This window comes from Molossus molossus, unplaced genomic scaffold (genome assembly GCF_014108415.1).
Source record: "Molossus molossus isolate mMolMol1 unplaced genomic scaffold, mMolMol1.p scaffold_m16_p_21, whole genome shotgun sequence".
In the NCBI taxonomy this organism is placed as follows: Eukaryota; Metazoa; Chordata; class Mammalia; order Chiroptera; family Molossidae; genus Molossus; species Molossus molossus.
The window spans coordinates 29535883-29558185 of record NW_023425357.1 but is presented as its reverse complement, the minus strand read 5'-3'; the positions used below and the strand labels follow the sequence as shown (position 1 = coordinate 29558185).

Sequence of the window (22303 nt, the reverse complement as noted above, 5' to 3'; positions counted from 1 at the left end):
TCTCCACAGGACTGGGAGAGAGTCTGCATTTTGGAAGGTAGCTATGCTCACCACTATACCACCAATGCAGTCTCCGATAGTCTGTATTTTGTTAACTTGAGCAACAGAAAACGTTTACCCCCAGACCTCACCTCATTTGGGTCAGCCATTCTCAAGGGTCTCAGGGTCATTGGGGAGGTGGCCTGCTGTAGCCCAGTTGTAAGGGACGACGTTCCAACCAGCTGAGCCATCGGGCCAGGGCTTGGTGTATAATCTTTTTTTTTTTTTTTTTGAGGGGGGTATCACCCTTTTTAAATTTCATTTATTTATTTATTTTATCCTCATCCGAGGACATTTTTCCATTTTTTTGTTCAGAAAGAGTGAGAGGGGGAGAGAGAGAGAGAGAGAAACATAGATGTGAAAGGGACACATTGAGTGGCTGCCTCCCGCACGACCCAACCAGAGCCGGGGACAAACTGCAACCGAGGCACATGCCCTTAGCGGGAACCGAATCCGGGTCTCTCTGGACCGCAGGCCAACGCTCTAACCGCTGAGCCAAACTGGCCAGGGCTTGGCGTATAATCTTTTTAATGTATTGCTGAATTTAGTTTGCTAATATTTTGTTGAGGATTTTTGCATCTATGTTCATCAGGGATATTGCCCTATAATATTCTTTCTTTGTAGCATCTTTATCTGGATTTGGAATCAAGATAATGCTGGCTTCATAAAATAAACTTGGAAACTTCCTTCCTCTTGAATTTTTTGGAATAGTTTGAGGATATGTGTTAGCTTTTCTTTGAATGTTTGGTAAAATTCACCTATGAAGCCATCAGGTCCCAGACTTTTGTTTGATGGGAGTTTTTTGATTGCTGCTTTGATCTCATTAGTTGTGATCATCCTGTTCAGATTTTCTGTTTCTTCTTCTTTTTTTTTTTTTTTTTATCCTCACCCGAGGATATTTTTCCATTTTTTGTACAGATAGAGTGGGAGGGAGAGAGAGGAAGGGAGAGAGAGAGAGAAACATCGATGTGAAGGGACACATCGAGTGGCTGCCACCCGCACGACCAACCAGGGCCGGGGACAAACTGCAACCGAAGTACGTGCCCTTAGCGGGAACCGAACCCGGGTCTCTCCGGACCGCAGGCCGACGCTCTAACCGCTGAGCCAAACTGGCCAGGGCAGATTTTCTGTTTCTTCTTGATTTACTTTTGGAAGATTGTCTTTCTAGGAGTTTTGTCTGGGGCAGCCCCTGGGCTAAGAGTGGCTGGGTTTGACCTGTGAATCCAGTCAGCCCTCCCACCCCCACCCAGGACACCTTTGAGAGTCAGTGCTGCGGTTGCCTGCCAGGCAACTCCTCAAGGAGCTCAGGAGGGTGAGGCAGCTGTGGCTTCAGGGTAAAATATGATTCACATTCAAGGCAGGAACAAAATAATCCACAATTCAAAACATTGTAATCCACTGGTCTTCTTTTGAGGTGCTGTGTAATTACTTTATAAATAGCAATAAAATCAACAGGAAAAAAGTAAAAATTATTTTATTTTATTATTATTATTTTTAATCCTCACCTGATGATATTTTTCCATTTATCTTCAGACAGAGTGGGAAGGGAAGAGGCAGAGAGAGAGAGAGAGAGAAACATCAATGTGAGAGAGACACATCGACTGGCTGCTTCCTGCACGACCCCAATTAGTACCGCAACTGAGGTACATGCTCTTGACCAGAATCGAACCTGTGACTCTTTAGTCTGTAGGCCGATGCACCAACCACTGATCCAAACCGGCCAGGGCAATACAAATTATTTTGAAAGAAAGTAAAAATAAAATATTTACTGGTTTCCTTGGATGTATTAGAAGACTTCTTAAAAACAGACAAACAAAAACCCGTAATTATACTGCTTGCAAATAGCATAAAATAGACGCAATTAATTTGGCGCTGCCTGGAAATAACTTACAGGTATAGAACATTATGTAGGAAGTATAACCCCTGTGGATTTCATTTTAGACATTACATAATCACTAGCAATGAAAATAAAATAGAAAAAAGTATTTAGTCGAGAGAAAAAGAACATGTTGCTGTGGTTCGGTTCAGGCTCAGTGGAAGGTGGGGTTAACTCTCTGTTTTGTGTGCACAGCCTTTGGTGTAGAGATGTTTCTTGTGGTTGATGGAAGGTGAGGAGGAAGTTCAGAGTCAGGTAAAGCCCTCTTGGGTTCTGTGGACAAAAAGGGTTTCTACAGAAAGTAACCTCACAGGATGATCTGATCATAAATTCCTAACTGGGCAGGTCATGGTGGGTAGTCATGCCCCAGGCATGTAACTTCCCTAGTGAAAGGTTTATCTTTGCCTTAAGCAAGCCCTGTCTGTTGTTCTTATGCTCTAGGTTATCACACATTTGAAATGCCCCCTTTCAGATTCCTCCTTCTAATACCTGACCACCCTTTGGACCCATTCTGCAGTGTGACCAACCTCAAGAGAGTGCGTCATCTTCTTAAGTCTCCTGTAATCCAATCCCTGCCTTGCTTTCTCCCTGACCTTCATGTACCCTTCCTTACGTTCTCACAATTCCAAATGCATAAAACAAACCGCAAAACTGTCATTGTCTGGGGCATTTGAGATTTTGCTTTCCAGCAATTGTCATCAGTTTGGCTCAAATAAATATTTACACAATTCTCTACAGGTGTTGGATGTTTCTTATGTCAAAAGTTCTATGGACCGCAGGCCAACGTTTTAACCACTGAGCCAAACCGGCCATGTCAAAAGTTCTTAGCTGCCCTGGCTGGTTTGGCTCAGCGGTTAGAGCGTCGGCCTGCGGTCTGGAGAGACCCGGGTTCGGTTCCTGCTAAGGGCATGTACCTCAGTTGCAGTTTGTCCCCGGCCCTGGCTGGTCTTGTGGGTGGCGGCCACTCGATGTGTCTCTTTCACGTCAATGTTTCTCTCTCTCTCTTCCTCTTTCTCCCTTCCACTCTGTCTGTACAAAGAATGGAAAAATGTCCTCGGGTGAGGGTTAAAAAAAAAAAAAAAAAAAGTTCTTAGCTAATTTTTTCCTGAAATTCTAGAGTGGGGGAAGACCCGAGACTCTTCTCTGGAACTTCCTCTTAAGCATCTGAAACATTTGACGATTGAGAAGGCAAGGTGGAGGCCCAGCGCGTGGGCCAGGGGCATTGCAATGCCCGGTGGTCCTCTCCGACTCTGCCAAATATTCTGTTGACAACACCAGGGATATAAAGATATTTTTCAAAACCTTACATTCTTCCTCAAACATTTTTTTGGTTTCAGGTATGAATTTTCTTTTCTTACATTGTAGAGACGTCTCTCAGCCAAGAGCTCTCAGTTCATTGCCATGAGCTTTTCTCTAAAAAAGCTTTGATAATAACGTGGGAGTCTTTCAAATATTCTGGAAAGAATTTTGGGTTGTATTTTGTAGGTGTCCAACTATTTGCATTACTAGCTGGTCTTGATGTCTGATTTTGAAGGATTTTTCCGTGTTTTTCTTTGCAGACTACATTCTCTCTAAATCAGGTATCGGGTGATAATTATTTTTTTTCCTGATATAGTTCAAGGAGGATTTGAAGTTTCCACTAGAGTTGTGGTGCCTCCCTTTCCAACTGTGCCTTATCTGACAGCCGTGGAACTTACCCAGTTTGGAGATGCTTCACATGATCTTAAAGGGCATCAATTATTTCATATTCCTCCCTTCAGTTAGTATGCAATAGGTTTCTTTTTTCTTCAAGAGTTTATTTTTATTTATTGATTTTAGAGATAGGAAGGAATATGGAGGGAGGAGGGAAGGGGGGAGAGAGAGAGAGAGAGAGAGAGAGAGAGAGAGAGAGAGATTGATTTGTTGCTCCACTTATTTATGTATTCATTGATTGCTTCTTTTTTTAATCCTCACCCGAGGACATTTTTGCGTTTATCTTCATAGAGAGCAGGAGGGAGAAAGAGAGGAAGAGAGAGAGAGAAACATTGATGCGAGAGAGACACATCACATGGTTGCACCCACATGACCCTAACCGGGACCTGGGACAAACCGCAACTGAGGTTCATGCCCTTAGCGGGAACCGAACCTGGGACTCACCAGTCCGCAGGCCGACACTCCAACCACTGAAACAAATCGCCCAGGGCAGTTGATTCTTCAAAAAAAATTTTTTTTTCTTTATTGATTTTAGGGAGAGAAGGCGAGAGAGATAGAGACATTGATGAGAGAGAACACTGATTGGCCGCCTCCTGCATGCCCCCCACTGGGGATTTGGCCCACAACCTGGGCATGTGCCCTGACCAGGAATCAACCGGCGACCTCTTGGTGCATGGGTCAATGCTCAACCACTAAGCCACACCAGCTGGACCCAAGAGTTTTTAGATAAACATTTAACTCAGTCTCATCAATCATTGTCTTCAAAACTTCTTTTGGTCCATCCTCTACGTGGTCTCTGTTTTCTGGTGAATTTCTCACATCCAATTCCAAGCCCCCACCATCCATGTGTCTTCTTCAGGAGCAGAAGCCTGTCTGTCATTTTCTTTTTTTAATTTTTATTTTCATCATTCCACACAAATTTTATTCACGTCAAACTTGCACAGTAGCAAAAAAAATCAAAACATACCTAAGCCACATGTCAAAGAACAATATACAATAGGTTTAAATTTCTCAATGGCATTGGAAAGTATTTTCATAAATAACATTTACAATTTTAGTGTTAGGTCTTTCAAGGTGTCTGAAGCTTCACAGTGCTAGAATTGATTTTTATCAGAACACATGCAAAATGTGCAACACAATAATCCATATTAATGACACAAAAAAAGCACACTAGTTATTTGACATTCTGGCACAGCCTTGCCACTCTATGTTCTAAAAACAAACAAACAACCCCCCAAATCCGGGTCCCATTCATTCTTCAGTTATGCCTTTAGTCACTCTGCTTTATTATATTCAAACAGTCACTGTTAGTGCTCTTCACCACGCCTTCCAGGCTGATGTCACTCCCTGCCCGCTGGCTGTCAGGACTGGGGGCCGCCCCTCTCTCAGACTCACCGGCTTCTGGATGTCTTCATCATTTGCTCTCAGAGAAGCATAGAGCTTGAACGCAGCCTGGCGGAGTTCGTGAGCATGTTTTAAGTCATGCTCAAGCCTTTTAATATCAGTGATGGCACTCATTGAGCTGGGATACTTGAAATAATCAGCAAGCGTGGCAATGAGGTGATCAGTAATGCTAGCAATTCTCTGCAGCTCAACATCTGGTTCAATCAGGTAGGAGAGTGTCTCAGCTCCTTCATCTCTCTCCTCTAGTAGTCTCTCCTTCCTGCACATTCGAGCCAAACACGGCAATGTCTTCAATACAGTACAGTTGTCATCTGTCCGAATTGCTCCCGCTCTACACATGTAAGATAAACATTTTGCTGATGTGAGTTGCATCTCAGTAGGCTTATCCCTCTGTAACATCTTCGCAAAAATTTGTGCTAACAATTCTCCATCAACCTTTACCAGGGTCATCAATACCTGGGGGTTTTCTTTTCTTTTTTTGGTACATGCCCTTAGCGGGAACCGAACCCAGGACTCTCTGGTCCGCGGTCTGACGCTGCAACCGCTGAGCCAAACCGGCCAGGGCCTTCAATTTCTTCTTTATGTTCCTGTTGGATTTTGAAGGATGTTATGGTAGCAACTACTTGATTTTGGATGTCTTCTTCCTAGAACTTCTATAAATTTAGCTCCTAAATTAGTTTATGGCACACACAAAGTAAGTACTAAAATTCTGTGGCACACCAAAATATATATATTTTTACTGATCTGACAAAAAATAGTATACTTTTGATTCATTTACACTGGATGGCTATTGTTGTGTTGGCTGCTGTCATTTTTTAATTTGTCAGTTTAAGGAAAAAGAGGTCAGTGCCCCTGACTAAATAGTCAGGTATTGCATACTTTAAAAATTCTTGTGGCACACTGGTTGAAAATCGCTGGTTTATGATGTAACTTGAGTTAAATTTTGTATAAGTTTTATACCTATATTTTATTGTTTCAGTAGCATTTGTTGAAAGATTATCCTTTCCCCATCAAATGTTCTTAGTACCTTGGTGGGAAATCAATTTATATCTATGAATCTATTTCTGCACTCACTATTCTATTCCACTGATCTATTCATTTATCTCTATACCAGTTGTACTGTTTTGGTCACCATGACTTTTTATTAGGTCTTGCAATCAGGTAGGTTAAGTCCTTCAACTTTGTTCTTCCTTTTCAAAACTGTTTGGGTATTATTCATCAGCATTTCTCAGCCTTGGCTCTGTTGACATTTGGTACTCCTTGTGGGAGCTGTCCTGGACCACACAGGATGTTTAACAGCAACCTGCTCTCCATCTTACTAGATGCCAGTGGCATCCTTCCCCACCATTCAATAAAACATGTCTCTAGAATGTCAGTATCATGGCTCCATTAGATGTCCCTTGTTTCTGTCCCCCCACAACAATAAAACTTTGGTGCCCATCCATGGGCAAAGTGCCTTTGGGGGAGCTGTGGGATCTAGCACCATACGCTGAGGGACTCGAAAGGTCCTACCCAACTGTGCATTGGTAATAGGCAGGCTGACCGTGGTCCTGACTGTGGACACGGCAGTAACCTGTGAATCAGCCCCAGAGGCCAGGAGCCTCTGAAAACACTGACGAGAGCGCCTTTGTGGAAGTCCAAGCGTCCAGAGCAGAAGTTTCAGCACACCATTAGAACAAAAGAGAAAAAAATCACAAGTTTGGATGCACTGGAGTGGATAAGAATAGCATGCCTTTACCCACATCACTCCTTCCCCAAGGCAGCACAGTTTAGGGCCTAACGAGATGTTTTTTCTGCCTGTGATTTCTCCCACGGGGAAAAGGGAGAGCATGTGAATGAGCACCTGCTTCCCCAGCTGTGCGAGAAGCTGCCAAAGAGGCTCATTTCTCTCTTGCCCCATCCAGAGTACTGAGTCATAAGCCAAGGGACTGGGGGTGGGAAGAGTCTGGGAGCTCAGGACTCTCAGAGGGCATTAAAGGGACAGGGATCCTACTCACTGCGTTCCAGACTCCATCTAGAGGCCTGCCCATCCTCACCGCAGATCCCCCCAACTGGCCCTGGGGCACCCCAGTGCTCCGCATGCCTTGCCCACACACCCTATGCAGAGCAGTTTTAACTCTACAGAAAAATTGAGCATAAAGCACAAAGAGTTTTTATAAACACAGTTTATAACATACAGTTTCCTCTACAATGGACATCTCACATTAGAGTGGCACATTTGTTAAAAATGATGAACAAACATTGATACATGATCAATAATGAGTCCACTAGGCTCCCCTGGGTTCCTGTCCTTGCATTGTGGCCTGGGTTCTCTTTCAAGGCAGCAATCTGGGGACAATCGTAGGGCTGAACTTGTTTGTTTCCTGTTTCACAGAACCACTGTCCTTTATTGTCTGTTGTCCACTGTCTTGCATACCAATGTGTGGTATTTTGTCTTCTTTTCTGGTGGGAGGAAAAATGGTTCCCTGTTATTCCATCATGGCCAGAAGCTATATGGGATAACAGGATCCTTTTGAATTACTGTAGTTTGAAGTCTACCAGTAGGTGGCAGTGTTATACAGCAAAGATGCCTTTTAGAAAAGGCACAGCATAAAGCATTTCTAGGTTCTTTGAAGAGATACATGAAATTATGTATTTGGGGAAGATGGCGACATCCATACTGAATGGGCCAGCCACAGCGACTGGGAAAAATAAATTTCATAACCAGAAGCTGAAGCTGGGGAACAAAGCACGTTAATGAAACCCTGGATTTGTTCGAGGGTAGCATGACTGTTTATATCACCATTAGGAACAGAGACCTAATAAAACCATTAGCAAGAAGTGTTTTATTTGAGCAATATAAGTGATGATGTTGCACGTGACATCATTAAAATAGGTTCATTAGAACCTTAATGATTACATTTTTCCAGCTCTTGATTAATCATTAAAGTTTTAATATTATAAATTGAATGAATATTCTTCATAGTGCCTAGGACTATTTTTTGAAACTCTTTTAAGCCACAAAGAGGTCCAGTGGCTGAAACATTGTTTCCCTAAACCATAATGTAAGTTTGTTAAGAGTTCCAATGCTTTCAGTGTAGATCCTTTGGGACCAATAAGCCGTTGTTTTCTTTTTACAAATCTTTATTTCTTACTAAAGAACCTATTTTAATGATGTCACATGCAACATCATCCCGAAGAATTCATACTGTTCAAATGAAACCCTCCCCTCGTGCACTGGTGGTGGGAATGACTGGTGCAGCCACTGTGGAAAGCAGTATGAAGTTACCTCAAAAAATTAAAAATGAAACTGCCTAGTGGCTCAGCAATTTCATTTCTGGAAATATATCCGAAGAAACCCAAAACTATCTGAAAGAATATATGCACCCCTATGTACCTTGCAGGGTTATTTATAATAGCCAAGATTTGGAAGCAGTCAAGTGCCCATTGGTAGATGAGTGGATAAAAAAGCTGTGGTACATTTACATAGTGAAAAACTACTCAGCCTTAAAAAATGAAGGAAATCTTACCCTTTGCAATAGCATGGATGGACCTGAAGAGTATTATGCTAAGTGAAATAAGCCAGTCAGAGAAAGACAAATACCATATGATTTTACTTATATGTGGAATCTAATGAACAAAACAAACTAGCAAACAAAATAGAGATAGACTCACAGATACAGAGAACAGACTGACAGCTGTCAGAGGGAAGAGGCTAGGGGGCTGAGTGAAAAAAGTGAAGGGATTAAGCCCAAACCAAAAAATCTCATAGACAGACAATAGTTTGGTAATTACCAGAGGGAACGTGGGGTGGGGGAAGGTGGAAGAGGATAAAGGGAGATCAATGGTGATGAAAGGGACTTGACTTGGGGTGGAGAACACACAATACAACATATAGATGATATATTATAGAATTGTACTCATGAATCCTATAAGATTTATTAATAATTGTCACCCCAATAAATTTAAAAAATGTATCTAATGATGCCCCATTTCTTATATGCTTTGAGTCTGACACCGAAAGAAATGGAATTTATTTCTAAATTTTAATAAACTCAAAATAACACATAAAAGAAAAAGAATTGGCTAGGTGTGCCCTCCCTTCCATTCTTCTTCATTCCCAGGTGTGTTACCTGTGCCTTCTCTCTCCTAAGCTCCAAGGACCCTTCTTTTTTGCTTCTGTAACTAGTTTCCTCTGTAGCCCAGTTGGCTCACCTCTGTAACTTTTAAATAGACTTTCTCTTATAAGTTGATGAATGCTTTCTGAAGGCAAATCAAAAGAAGCGACTGAACGTAGAAGCAATACAGGCTAAACAAGCGGAAGCTCTCAGTAAGAGACAAGAGGACAGAAACAAAGCTTCTATTCCACCTAAAGAAAAACCAGTTGTGGAACCCGAGGACGCTTCTGCTGAAACTAAAATTGACATGGCTGCCAAAAAGAAAAAGACTAAGAAAGCAAAAAATAAGAAACGGGGAGCTCTTTATAGTTGAAGAAGTTAAGCTTAAAATGGGTGCAGATGAAAAGAAAAAGAAGAAACAAAAGTAACACACACACACACACACAGAACTAGAATTTTTCTAAGCTATCCCCTTTTGTAAAGGATTTTGATTTTGAGATACTAGGGCATCAGTTGCCTTATGTGTAAGAAGTAATACTCTGATTACTTTTTTCTGAGTTTGTTTTGTTCTTTTGTTTTGCAGTCGAGTCTCCCACCTTGGGGTGATGGCAGGGGTCAGCACATCTGGAGTGCAATGGGTCAGCCTTGCCCTGGGAAGACCACCTTCGCGATCATGGCGTCTCCCCTGCCAGGTAAGTATTGTTTTGTTCTTTATAACAGTGTTTATATATACAACTGTTCTTTATAAATATAAATTATTATATCCGCCATGTGTTTTTTGAAAAATTTTTTTCTTTATTGATTTTTAGAGAGAGAGGAAGAGAGAGAGAGAGAGAGAGAGAGAGAAACATCAATGACAGAGAACATCGACTGGCTGCCTCCTGCATGCCCCCCACTGGTGATTGGGCCCACAACCTGGGCATGTGCCCTGATGGGGAATCGAACCGGTGAACTTTTGGTGCATGGGTCAAAGCATCCATGTGTTTTCTGAAAAATTTTACATGGTATATATGTCTTTTTTTTTTTTTTTATCCTCACCAGAGGACAGTTTTCCATTTTTTGTTCAGATAAAGTTGAGGGGAGAGAGGAAGAGAGAGAGAGAGAGAGAGAGAGAGAGAGAGAGAGAGAGAGAGAGAGAAACACCGACGTGAAAGGGACATATCGAGTGGCTGCCACCCGCATGACCCAACCAGGGCCAGGGACAAACTGCAACCGAGGTACATGCCCTTAGTGGGAACCGAACCCGGGTCTCTCCGGACCGCAGGCCGACGCTCCAACCGATAAGCCAAACCGGTCAGGGCTATGTATGTCTTTGTATACATCACATCTAATCTGTTCCAGGCAGGCTTTGTCCTGCATGCTTTTAGGAGTAATTTTTTAGGTTGTTTATGTAAAGATTTTTGGAATGTGGCTATTGTAATTATCCATCAAATTGAATGTCTGGTTCCATTGGTTAGTCTTTAAATACAACGACCTCCCAGCATTTGGTTTTGAGGAAAATAAATGCAGATTTTTCAGTGCTCTTTCTCCTGACAACAAACAAATGAACAAAGAAATGCTATATTTGGTATTGGTTTGGGCACACCGGTTTGGTCTATGGAGCTCCACTTTACTCCTATGCGCATCCCTATGGACTTTTTCTTCAGTGTGAAATGTATAAAGATGTTTTGCCTAAAATGCTACATGCTATAGATTCAAGTGATTTATGACATTCTCCTAACTAGGACCCTCTAGTAGAAATAATAGTTGTTAGGGTAATTTTTCCACCTCTAAATGGATTTTAGTATATTTATGAGGGCGCCAATGAACATTCATTCATGTATGGGGTGTAAGACCCACACAGAGAAGAATGATAGTGTGGGTTCTCTGCCTCAGAGGACTCCTGTCCTTGTGGGGTGGGGGGCACAAATGTGTACCCCAACGGCAGCACAAGCAGTGTGCTTTGTAACTCTGTTGGGGAGAGTCTGGGGGCAGCTTCACAGAGTAGGTGACCAGCCATCAGTGTTTGAAAGATGTCTAGAAATTTTTCACTTGAGAAAGGGGCCAGTAACAGTCCATCCCCAACAGTGCGAATATCATATAGAAGGAGAGAGCTACTCAAAATATCATACCAAGGTCAGGGAAGACAGAGGGAGTCCGTGTGGGCATCAGGAACGAGAAGAGTGGCAGGACACAGGATAAGAACGGGGTTGGGGCCACATTGTGAAGGGCCAGATTCGCCACAGTAAGAGTTTGGACGATACTTTGTAGCCTGTGGAGATTAAATGATAGTTTTTGATTGACTGATGTGATTAAAATGGTGTTTTAGACAAGAGTCTCTAAACTATTTTGATCAAGCAGCCTTTATAATAAAATGCTGTTCTAGTAAATATGCAATATATTTATATCTAGTTATTTATAAATTATACATATGCAGTACCATTCAAATATATTATGGAGATTACAAAATAATTCAGAAAACTATGAAGCTTGTGGTAATAAAGAAATAGCACTGACAAGTTTGAATTTTTTTTTCAGCTTACTGTACATGTCAGGTCTGATTAGATCACTGTTTTATGTTATAATGGAGCTGATTTAAGTGGAATAGAATACATTTTAGTCTTGGTGTTCTCTTGTTCACTTTAAGAAATGTGAACATCTCAGTGAACTACTACTATTTATTTTTTATTTATATTTATTTATGAAAAATTTTTTCTTTATTGATTTTAGAGAGGGGAAGGGGGAGGGAGAGAGAGAGAAACATCGATGAGAGAGAACATCGATTGACTGCCTCCTGCATGCTCCCCACAACCTGGGCACGTGCCCTGACTGGGAATCAAACTGGTGACATCTTGGTGCATGGGTCAGTGTTCAACCACTGAGCCACACCGGCTGCACATATTTATTTATTTATTTATTTATTTATTTATTTATTTATTTATTTATTTTTATCCTCACCCGAGGACATTTTTCCATTTTTTGTACAGATAGAGTGGGAGGGAGAGAGAGGAAGAGAGAGAGAGAGAGAGAGAGAGAAACATCGATGTGAAGGGACACATCGAGTGGCTGCCACCCACACGACCAATCAGGGCCGGGGACAAACTGCAACCGAAGTACGTGCCCTTAGCGGGAACCGAACCCGGGTCTTTCCAGACCGCAGGCCGACGCTCTAACTGCTGAGCCAAACCGGCCAGGGCCATATTTATTTATTTTTTAAAAGATTATTATTATTTTTTAATGAAGAGGAAGAGGTGGAAGGGGAGAGAGAGAGAGAGAGAGAGAGAGAGGGACATTGATGTGAGAGAGACACATTGATTGGTTGCCTCCCGCACCACGCCAACTAGAGCTGGGGATTGAATCTACAACCCAGGTACGTTGGGCCAATGCTCTAACTTCAGAGTAAAACTGGCCAGCACTCCACTATTTCTTTAAGCCGGTAGTCCTTCAAACAAATGTCTATTTCACTCAATATGCTGAATTTCCCAAGTGTAGCAAGGAGTGTCACCCGTTTGGTCTCACTTTTGTGGATACCTTTATTGTATGAATTTATAAAGTACTGTTTATCTTTTTATTTTTATCCTCACCCGAGGACATCTTTGCATTTATTTTCAGATAGAGCAGGAGTGAAAGAGGGAGGAAGAAAGAGAAACATTGACGCAAGAGAGACACATTGACTGGTTGCCATCCACATGACCCCAACCGGGGCCAGGGACTAACCGCAACCAAGGTACATGCCCTTAGTGGGAACCGAACCCAGGACTCTCTGATCCATGGGCTGACACTCTAACCACTGAGCCAAACTGGTCAGGGCTAAAGTACTGTTTATAAATTGCATTGACTAACTGAAATATATTACATAAATTCAGATAAGTTTTGTCTCCTAGTAGTAAGAGAAGTATTAAAATAGATCTCTTTAAGTAATGGTTGTAAATAACTTACATCTAGATCATTTGCAGCTAAATTTTCCTTCCCAAATTGCATTTTGACCTTGCTAATCTGTTGATTGAAAAACAGCATCCCTTTTCTTACTTCTAAGTGTGATGGTTATTATTGACGGTTCAGTGGGATATTTCAGGATTCACAGTTCTCTCTCTTTTTTAAGAAAAATTTTATTGATTTCAGAGAAGGAAGGGAGAGGGAGAGAGAGAGAAACATGTATTGGCTGCTTCCTGCATGCTCCCTACTGGGAATTGAGCCCACAACCTGGGCATGTGCCCTGGCCAGGAATAAAACTGGTGACCTCGTGGTGCAGGAGCTGACTCTCAATCACTGAGCCACACCAGGCGGAATTCATAGTTCTTTTATTTGAATCCTCACCTGAGGATATTTTCCCATTTATCTTCAGATAGAGTGGGAAGGAGAGAGAGAGAGAGAGGAACATTGATGTGAGAGAGACACACTGATTGGTTGCCTCCTGCACAACCCTGACCAGGGTGGGGGACCAAACTGCAATCGAGGTACGTGCCTTTAGCGGGAATTGAACCCCGAACTCTCTGGTCCACAGGCCGACGCTCTAACCTCTGAGTGAAACTGGCCAGGGCTAAAGTTTATTTTTAAGATACGTATTTTTTGAAATCCTCACCTGAGGATATTTTTAAATTTATCTTCAGATAGAGTGGAAGGGAGAGACAGAGAGGGAAAGAAACATCGATGTGAGAGAGACACTGACTGGCTTCCTCCGCATAACCCTGACCAGGGCCGGGCACGAACTGCAACCAAAGTATGTGCCCTTGACTGGAATCAAACCCAAGACTCTGGTCCATGGGTTGAAGCTGTAATTGCTGAGCCAAACTGGGCAGGGCAATAAAGTTTTTATTATTATTATTTAAAAAATATTTATTGTTTATTGACTTTAGAGAGAGAGGAAGGGAGAGGGAGAGATAGAAACATCGATTGGCTGCTTCCTGCATGACCCTCACTGGGGATGGGGCCCACAACCTGTGCATGTGTTCTGACCAGGAATCGAACCGGCACCCTCTTGGTGCATGGGTCAACGCTCAACCACTGAGCCACACCAGGCAGGCTAAATTTTTTTTTACAGAAGCGTTTTTTTGCAGGACCACATCTTGCACAGCACTAGTGGGATTTGTGCATGTGTCAGAAATCAGGCCCTGCAAAAAACAGACCAACGCCAAGATGGACCTGATCAAATGTAAACTTGTCATCTGAATTGCTCCTGGATAATCCTTCAGTGGATGCCTGTATATTTGCAATCATCTTAAAAGTAGGATCCCTGGAGTAGTTCAATAAACAACCCTTTGGGGTAAAGATCCTATGGAGTCCGGAGTACAAGCACTGCTTTACAACAGACAGCATTCTGGGTAAAGAGCTCAGTAGCCTTTTTATTCTCTAATAAAAATACTAGCAAGAAACTTTTTTTTCATAGAGACAAGTATATACACAAAGTCATTTTTTCCCCCCATCAAATTCGGATTAAGTGCAATCTAACACTAATTTAGAGAGAGAGTTAAATTTAATTGACTGATTTGGGTAGGATAAAATGGTAATAATTGTTGGACATGGTATTTAAATTTCATTACCTGCATTTCTCATTGCTTCTTTTCACATGAGAATTACCTTTGCAAATACGACATAATAGAAAGCTTTTCAGAAAGCTTTACTTGCATTTCGTCTCTGAGGGTGCTGGTGTCCTGTTCTAGGATTGGTGATCTCAAAGGGCGTAATGAGAAGATGAATGTGCCTCAACCTTAGAGGTGTCTCCAGCTACTGACTTTTTTCTTTCCCTCAGGCTGAATGAGGTAATATAGAATATCTTGCAGTTGAATAATTTGGATTGCTTTTAGGCAGGAATTTTTGTGATGTTATAAAAATTGAGATCTAAAAGGAAACTTAACCTTCAGTTCATTCTTTTGATGTGTTTTGCCTGAGGCATCGTGCTAGGACCTGTTATCTCAAATAGGCAATATAAAAATATCTTTCTAATTCACGCCTACAGTTGAAAGATCCTCATGAACTGAAATTACTGTGATCTATCAGAATTCACTATGTTGTGGAAATAAAATAAAATCACACGTCAAGCAAGGGATGATGACAACAGATCAGCTTATTATGAAGCCTAAAACAAAAATGATTTATTGGCAACACCGTTGGACTTTTGAAAGACTGAGGATATGTCAAAATCAGAGAAGCTTCAGTACTGGTGTTCGGTCTCACTGATTTGGCTTGTTTGCCCAAGCGTTAGGAATCAGTGGCAATATTTGGTTTAAATGCATGTCTTTCGTTGTTGTCGGTGTTGAGGTGTAAGTTGCATACCATAAAGTTATCATTTTGAAGTATACATTTCAGTGGTTTTGAGTACATTTATCAATCCAAAAAGATGAAATCACAAATTTACTTTCTGTCTCTATGGATTTGCCTGTTCTGGACATTTCATATAAACTGAGTCATACTTCTGTGTCTGTCTGCTTTCACTTAGCAAAACTTTTCAAGATTTGACCATGTTGCAGCGAGTATCAGTACTTCACCCCCTTTTGTGGAAAAAATCATATTCCATAGCTATACCACATTTTATTTATCCATTTATAAGTTGATGAGAATTTGCTTTGTTTCCACTTTTTGACTATTATGAATAATACTGCTATGAACATTTGTGTTCAAGTTTTTGTGTGAACATATGTTTTCATTTCTGGAACATATACCTAGGAGTGAAATTGCTGAGTCATATAGTAACTATGTTTAACTTTCTAAGTAATAGCCAAACTGTTTCCCCCAGCAGCTATTAAATGTTCATCCTCATACATTGCTGATGAGGATGAACATTTAATAGCTGCTGGGGGAAACAGTTTGGCTATTAAATGTTCATCCTCATCAGCAATGTATGAGGATTCCAATTTCTTCACATCCTTGTCAACACTTGTTATTTTCATCTTTTAAGATTATAGCCATTTTAGAGGCTGTAAAGTGGTATTACATGTGGTTTTGATTTTCATCTCCCTAACGATGCTGAGCACTTTCTAATGTGCTTATTTTCATCTATCTATCTATCATCTATCTATCTATCTATCTATCTATCTATCTATCTATCTATCATCTTTCAAAGTGTCATGTCTCTTTGAACCTTTTCCCATTTAAAAATTTGTGTTGTCTTTTTATTATGAAATGTAATAGTTCTTTATATATTCTGGGTAGTATATCCTTCTTATATATATGATTTGCAGATATCTTCTCCCACTCTATGGATTGTATTTCTTTGTTCTTTCTGGCACCAGTTATGCAGGTTTTTGGTTTCCAAGGCTACAGTAAGATGGGCTATGGAGAATGATACTAGGGTAAATTGAAACACCACAACGCTTGTTGCTTTTATGACAGTTTAGCCATTTTTCTTTTTTTTTTTTTTTTTTTTTTTTTTTTTATCCTCACCCGAGGACATTTTTCCATTTTTTGTACAGATAGAGTGGGAGGGAGAGAGAGAAAGGGAGAGAGAGAGAGAAACATCGACGTGAAGAGACACATCGAGTGGCTGCCACCCGCACGACCAACTAGGGCCGGGGACAAACTTGCAACCAAAGTACGTGCCCTTAGCGGGAACCGAACCCGGGTCTCTCCGGACCGCAGGCCGACGCTCTAACCGCTGAGCCAAACTGGCCAGGGCTAGCCATTTTTCTTTTAAACATGTTTTTACTGATTTTTTAGAGAGAGAGGAAAGGAGAGAGAGAGAGAGGTAGAAACATGGATGTGAGAGAGAAACTTTGATCGGCTGCCTCCTGCACGCCCCCTACTGGGAATCGAGCCTGTGACCTGGGCATGTGCCCTGACCGGGAATTGAACCGGGACCTCTCTGTCCATGGGACAACACTCAATCCATTGAGCCACACTGGCTGGGCCATTTTTTTTTTCTTGAATAAATGCTCCTTAGATTACTATGTGTCTTTGATTAATATCTGGAGCTCTGACAAGGATGACTCCGACCATTTTTGCCAGTGTTTTTTTCTTGTTGCTTTTATGAGGGGGTAAATTTTTGGAGGTCCTTATTCTGATGTTTTCACTGATATCACTCAATTGCATGTCTTATATTATAGTGAGATGACTGCTTTGCCTTTGGTTTTTTTATTTTCTTTTTAATCCTCAACAGAGGACATTTTTGCATTTATCTTCAGATAGAGCGGGAGGGAGAGAGAGAGAAAGGCAGAGAGAGAAACATTGACATGAGAGAGACACATCGACTGGTTGCCACCCACATGACCCCAACTGGGGCCGGGGACAAGTTGTAACTGAGGTACCCTAGCAGGAACTGAACTCGGGACTCTCTGGTCCATGGGCTGACGTTCTAACCACTGAGCAAAACCGGCCAGGGCTGCCTTTGGTTTTTTTCATGCAGCCTTGTCCAGTCATAGAAAAATTGACTCAAATTTCCTTTGAGTCCATCATCGCAGAGTTTCTCATTGGCTATCATCCTCTGTTTCTTATAATTTACAAATATTGGGAGCTGTTAACAGCCTTAGCGATTAGCTAATGGACTTTTGTTTCACACATGCGCAAACTGGCACCCCCTGTGAAGGGAAGTGAATTGCTGGCTTCTTCCTCTAGCTGGTAGTTGAGCCTGGAGGAGAATCGAAGTCTTCTGACTGCAGATTGGAGTGCTAACAGAAATAGTCACTATGAATTCTTGCTTGCAATTTTCTCAAATTTTCTCACCCAGCCTTGTATACATGCTTTCCTTTTTTAGCCTGGGCATATGAGCCCTGTCCCTGTGAGACTTTGAAAATGACGAGGTATCACAAGGCCCATGCTCAGCACCACAGCTATTCTTATGGATTTGGTTTTTTCTTTTCTTCTTCTTTTTTTTTTAATCCTCATCCGAGGACATTTTTCCATTTTTTTGTTAAGATAGAGTGAAAGGGAGAGAGAGGAAGAGAGAGAGAGAGAGAGAGAGAAAGAGAAACATCGCCATGTAAGGGACACATCGAGTGGCTGCCTCCGCATGACCCAACCAGGGCCGGGGACAAACTGCAACCGAGGTACGTGCCCTTAGCGGGAACCGAACCCAGGTCTCTCTGCACCACAGGCCGGTGCTCTAACCGCCGGTGCTCCAGCTAGAGCTGGATTTGGTTTTAACATTGGTATGAATTGAGGATTATAAAGATTCCTAGTCTCCAAGCAGCCAGGAGCTGGAGCTATGTGAAGCCTGTACGGTAGCAGACACATGTCTGTCCAGCCTTCAGTGGTCTTGATGGTAGCATGCTGTCAGACAACCTCAAGAATGGCTTCTGTGTAGTCAAAGAGAAAATAGTGGCTTCAAGATAAAAGTTTGGTGCTGAAATGTAGTTATGTGAATGTACATTGGAAGCACTTGTTTTTAAGGTGCTAAGGGACCATTCTCACTGGTGTTTGTATTGGTTTGCTAGGGCTGCTATGCAAAGTATCACATTGTGTGGCTTAAACAACAGAAATTCATTTTCTCACAATTTTGGAGGCTAAAAATCTGAGATCAAGGTGTTGGTAGTGTTGGTTTCTTCCAAGGCTTGTCTCCTTGGCTTGTAAATGACCATCTGCTCTGTGTCTTCACTCAGTCCTCTCCATAACTGTCTGTGTCCTAATTCCTCTTCTTCTTTTTTTTCTTTCAGTTTTTTATTTATGTATTTTATTCTTTATTGATTTTAGAAAGAAAGAAAGGGAGAAGGAGAGAGAGAGAGGGAGAAACATTGATGAGAGAGAACATCAATTGGCTGCCTCCTTCATGCCACTGGGGATCGGGCCCACAACCTGGGCATGTGCCCTGACCAGGAATCAAACCGGCGACCTCTTGGTGCATGGGTCAGTGTTCAACCACTGAGCCATACCGGCCAGGCCTAATTCCTCTTCTTATAAGGACATCAGTTGTATTGGACCAGGGTCCACCATAATCTCATTTTACTCAGACTTGTCACAGATCCTACCTATCAGAGCCAGTTGTTAAATATTCAAGACGTTTGAAAGCCTGTTGTTAAACTGTTGGCAGCTTGAAGTTGGCCATCGTTGGAGTATTTGCACCATGGAAATCAGTAAAAGCCATATTGCTGATTTTGATCACCCACCCTCCTACCTAAAGCTAGTTTTCAGGTACACCCTGCTTGTATGCTACATCCATTTCTGTAGAATAGGAAACCTTGGGAAATAAACCAGCATTTTTTTTTTTTTTAAAGGAATGAGAGCTGGGATTGCTATGAATTGGTAACAAGAATATATTTATATAAAAATTAAAAATCACTTGTGAAGACTTTGGTTTCAGATACAAGCTGTAAAGAGCTCTAAAGTCATTATCCCATCGTCACTACAAGAAGCAAATCAATCAAATGGAAAGTCCATGATTTTTCTTAGATCCACCAGAGAATTGAGATCACAGGACAAACCACAAACCCCCAAACTGGAGAGAGAGATGAATACAGAGAATCACAGCCAACATCAGTGTAGAGGAAGCAGAAGCAGCTGTAGCCAGTAACTGGTAGGAACCTTACATGGTAATTGACTAATTCTTAGAGGCTGATTGTGGAGTAGTTTGAGAGTGGAAAGCTCTTGGGCGCCCAATCTTAGGGAGTCAGGCACACCTCTGTGGGTTTTACCTCCAGGCACCCAACCAGGTTCTCACAGTGAAGACTGTAGAAAAGTTCCCTGGTGCTTCATGAAGGAAGAGAGTAAAAGTAATCATTTTGAAATACACCCCAGAACATTTTTTCACAAAGGTTTGTTCAGAGCCTTATCCGTCTGGTTGGAGGGCAATTAACTCCAGGCTCCTGTAGTCTTATCATCACATAGAAAGTGAGAAAAAAAAGGCTAATAAATGCTTCTCTCAGTCCCAAACCAGGAACTCAGGCCCCCACAACACTAAACACCTATCATAAGACTATAAAATTTCCCCCAACACTACCACATCAACAGGGCTCTGGTATAAGAACAGCAGATTGCAACTGATAGAGCTTCAAGACACACTCCATTTAAGGACTTTTTAAGGAAAATCCAAAGACAATAGGGAAGGAGAAGTCAAAACAAAACAAGGAAACAAAGGAATCTGAGGTCTCTGACAATACAGCTCTAGCAAACATTAAACAGAGCCTGACTCTTACGCAGGTTAACCTAAAATCTCATGCTAAAGGCCTGATTGCCTCAGTTCCAATGACCAAATACACCATGCCCTGCTTTCAACAAAAATGACAGGGCATGCCAAAAGGCAAGACAAAAACAGAGCCTGAATAGAGAAAGCCAGGATCGGAACCAGCCTCATATATGACACAGAGTTTGGAATTATCAAATAGGAAATTTAAAATAACTATAATTAATAGGTTAAGGGATCTGATTAGACCATATACAACAGATGGGGGATGGAATTCCTTTGAGGAGCACATAACTGAGGAAAGAATCAGTGAGCTTGAAGATAAATAACAGAAACTTCCCAAACTGAAATGCAAAAGGAAAAAGAATGGGGAAAAAAAAAAAAAAAAAAAGAGAAAGAAAAAAGATCTGTGGGGCAGTTATAAGATAAGGTAGCATACACATAATTAGAATAACAGGAAAAAAAGTGAGAAAGGAACATAAGAAATATTTGAAGTAATAATGCTGAAAAATTTCCAATTTGATGACAGGCACCAAATGACAGAACCAAGAAGCTGAGAAAACACGAGCAAGATAAAAACAAAAAAATCTACACCTACACATGTCATATTCAAACTACAGAAAATCAAAGACAAAGAGAAAGAAGTCTGGAGGGTGGGGGGACTTATCTATAGAGGAACTCACATAAGAATTACATTTTCGCCCTGGCCAGTTAGGCTCAGTTAGAGTGTTGCCCGTGGACCAGAGAGTCCGGGGTTCAGTTCCCGCTAAGGACACGTGCCTCAGTTGCAGTTTGTCCCCGACCTTGGTTGGGGTTGTGTGGGTGGCAACCAGTCAATGTGTCTCTTTCACGTCGATGTTTCTCTCTCTCCAGCTCTGTCTGAAGATAAATGCAAAAAAAAAAAAAAAAAAAAAAAAAAGAATTACATTTTCCTTCTCAGAAACCATGTAAACAAGAAGGTATAGTGAAAAGTTAAAAAAACAAACAAAAAAAAAACCCCAAAAGACCCTTACCAACCTAGAATTCCATAGCCAGAAAAATTATTCTTCAAAAGTGAAAGAAAAATTAAGACACTCTTGGGCAAAAAAAATTTTAGGAAAATTATTGACAATAGACTTGCCTTTCAAGAAATGTTAAAAAGAGTTCAGCCGGTATGGCTCAGTGGTTGAGCATTGGCCCATGCACCAAGAAGTCGCCAGTTCAATTCCCGGTTAGGGCACATGCCCAGGTTGTGGGCCCGATCCCCAGTCAGGGGGCAGAAAGGAGGCAGCCAATTGATGTTCTCTCTCATTGATGTTTCCATCTCTCTCTCCCTCTCCCTTCCTCTCTCTCTAAAATTAATAAAGGAATTAATTTCTAACACATCCTGTAGGACCAGTATTGCAAATTACAGTGCCCAGGAAAAAAATTTTAGGAAGTATAATTGAAATATAAAAAGGCAGGGAGAATGGAATCAATTGCTCAATTAAAACCAGAGAGGCAGGCCCTGGCCAGTTTGGCTCAGCAGTTAGAGCATTGGCCTGAGGACCAAAGGGTCTTGGGTTTGATTACTGGTCAAGGGCACCTACCTGGGTTGCAGGTTCAATCCCTGGCTCTGGTCAGGGTCGTGTGGGAGGCAATCAAGTGATGGGTCTCTGTCAGGTCAACGTTTCTCTCTCTCTCTCTCTCTCACCATCCTTTCCACTCTGTCTAAAAATCCACAGAAAAATATCCTCTGGTGAGGATTAACAAAAACAAACAAACAAGCAAAAACAGAGGCAGAAAACAAAGGGACAATTAAAACAAAGGAATAAGAAAAAGTTCAACAAATAGAAAGCAGTAATAAATATGATAGATTTTAATCCAACTATATCCATAATCACTTTAAATCTGAATAGTCTAAATATACCAATTAAATGACTGTCAGTGTGGATAAAAAGTAAGGCTCAACTGCATACTGTTTGTACGTAAGCCACTTTAATTATAAAGACACAGATCAATGAAGAGTAAAGGGATGTAGAAAGTTATACTATGCTAACATCAATCAAAACAAGACTGCAGTAACTATGTTAATGTTAGGCAAAGCAGACTTCAGAACAAGAAAAATGATCAGGGATAAAGAGAGATATTACATAATAAAAGCAGGGTCAATTCCCCAAGAAGTCTTACCAATCCCCGACAAGTATATTC

At 41.4% G+C, this 22303-nt stretch overlaps 2 pseudogenes; one reads left to right on the top strand and one right to left on the bottom strand.

Annotated features, from left to right (window-relative positions):
- Positions 1-9682: 9682 nt before the first annotated feature.
- LOC118639691 lies at positions 9683-9808 on the bottom strand (annotated as a pseudogene).
- Positions 9782-22303, top strand: part of LOC118639569 — a 72191-nt pseudogene continuing 59669 nt past the window's right edge.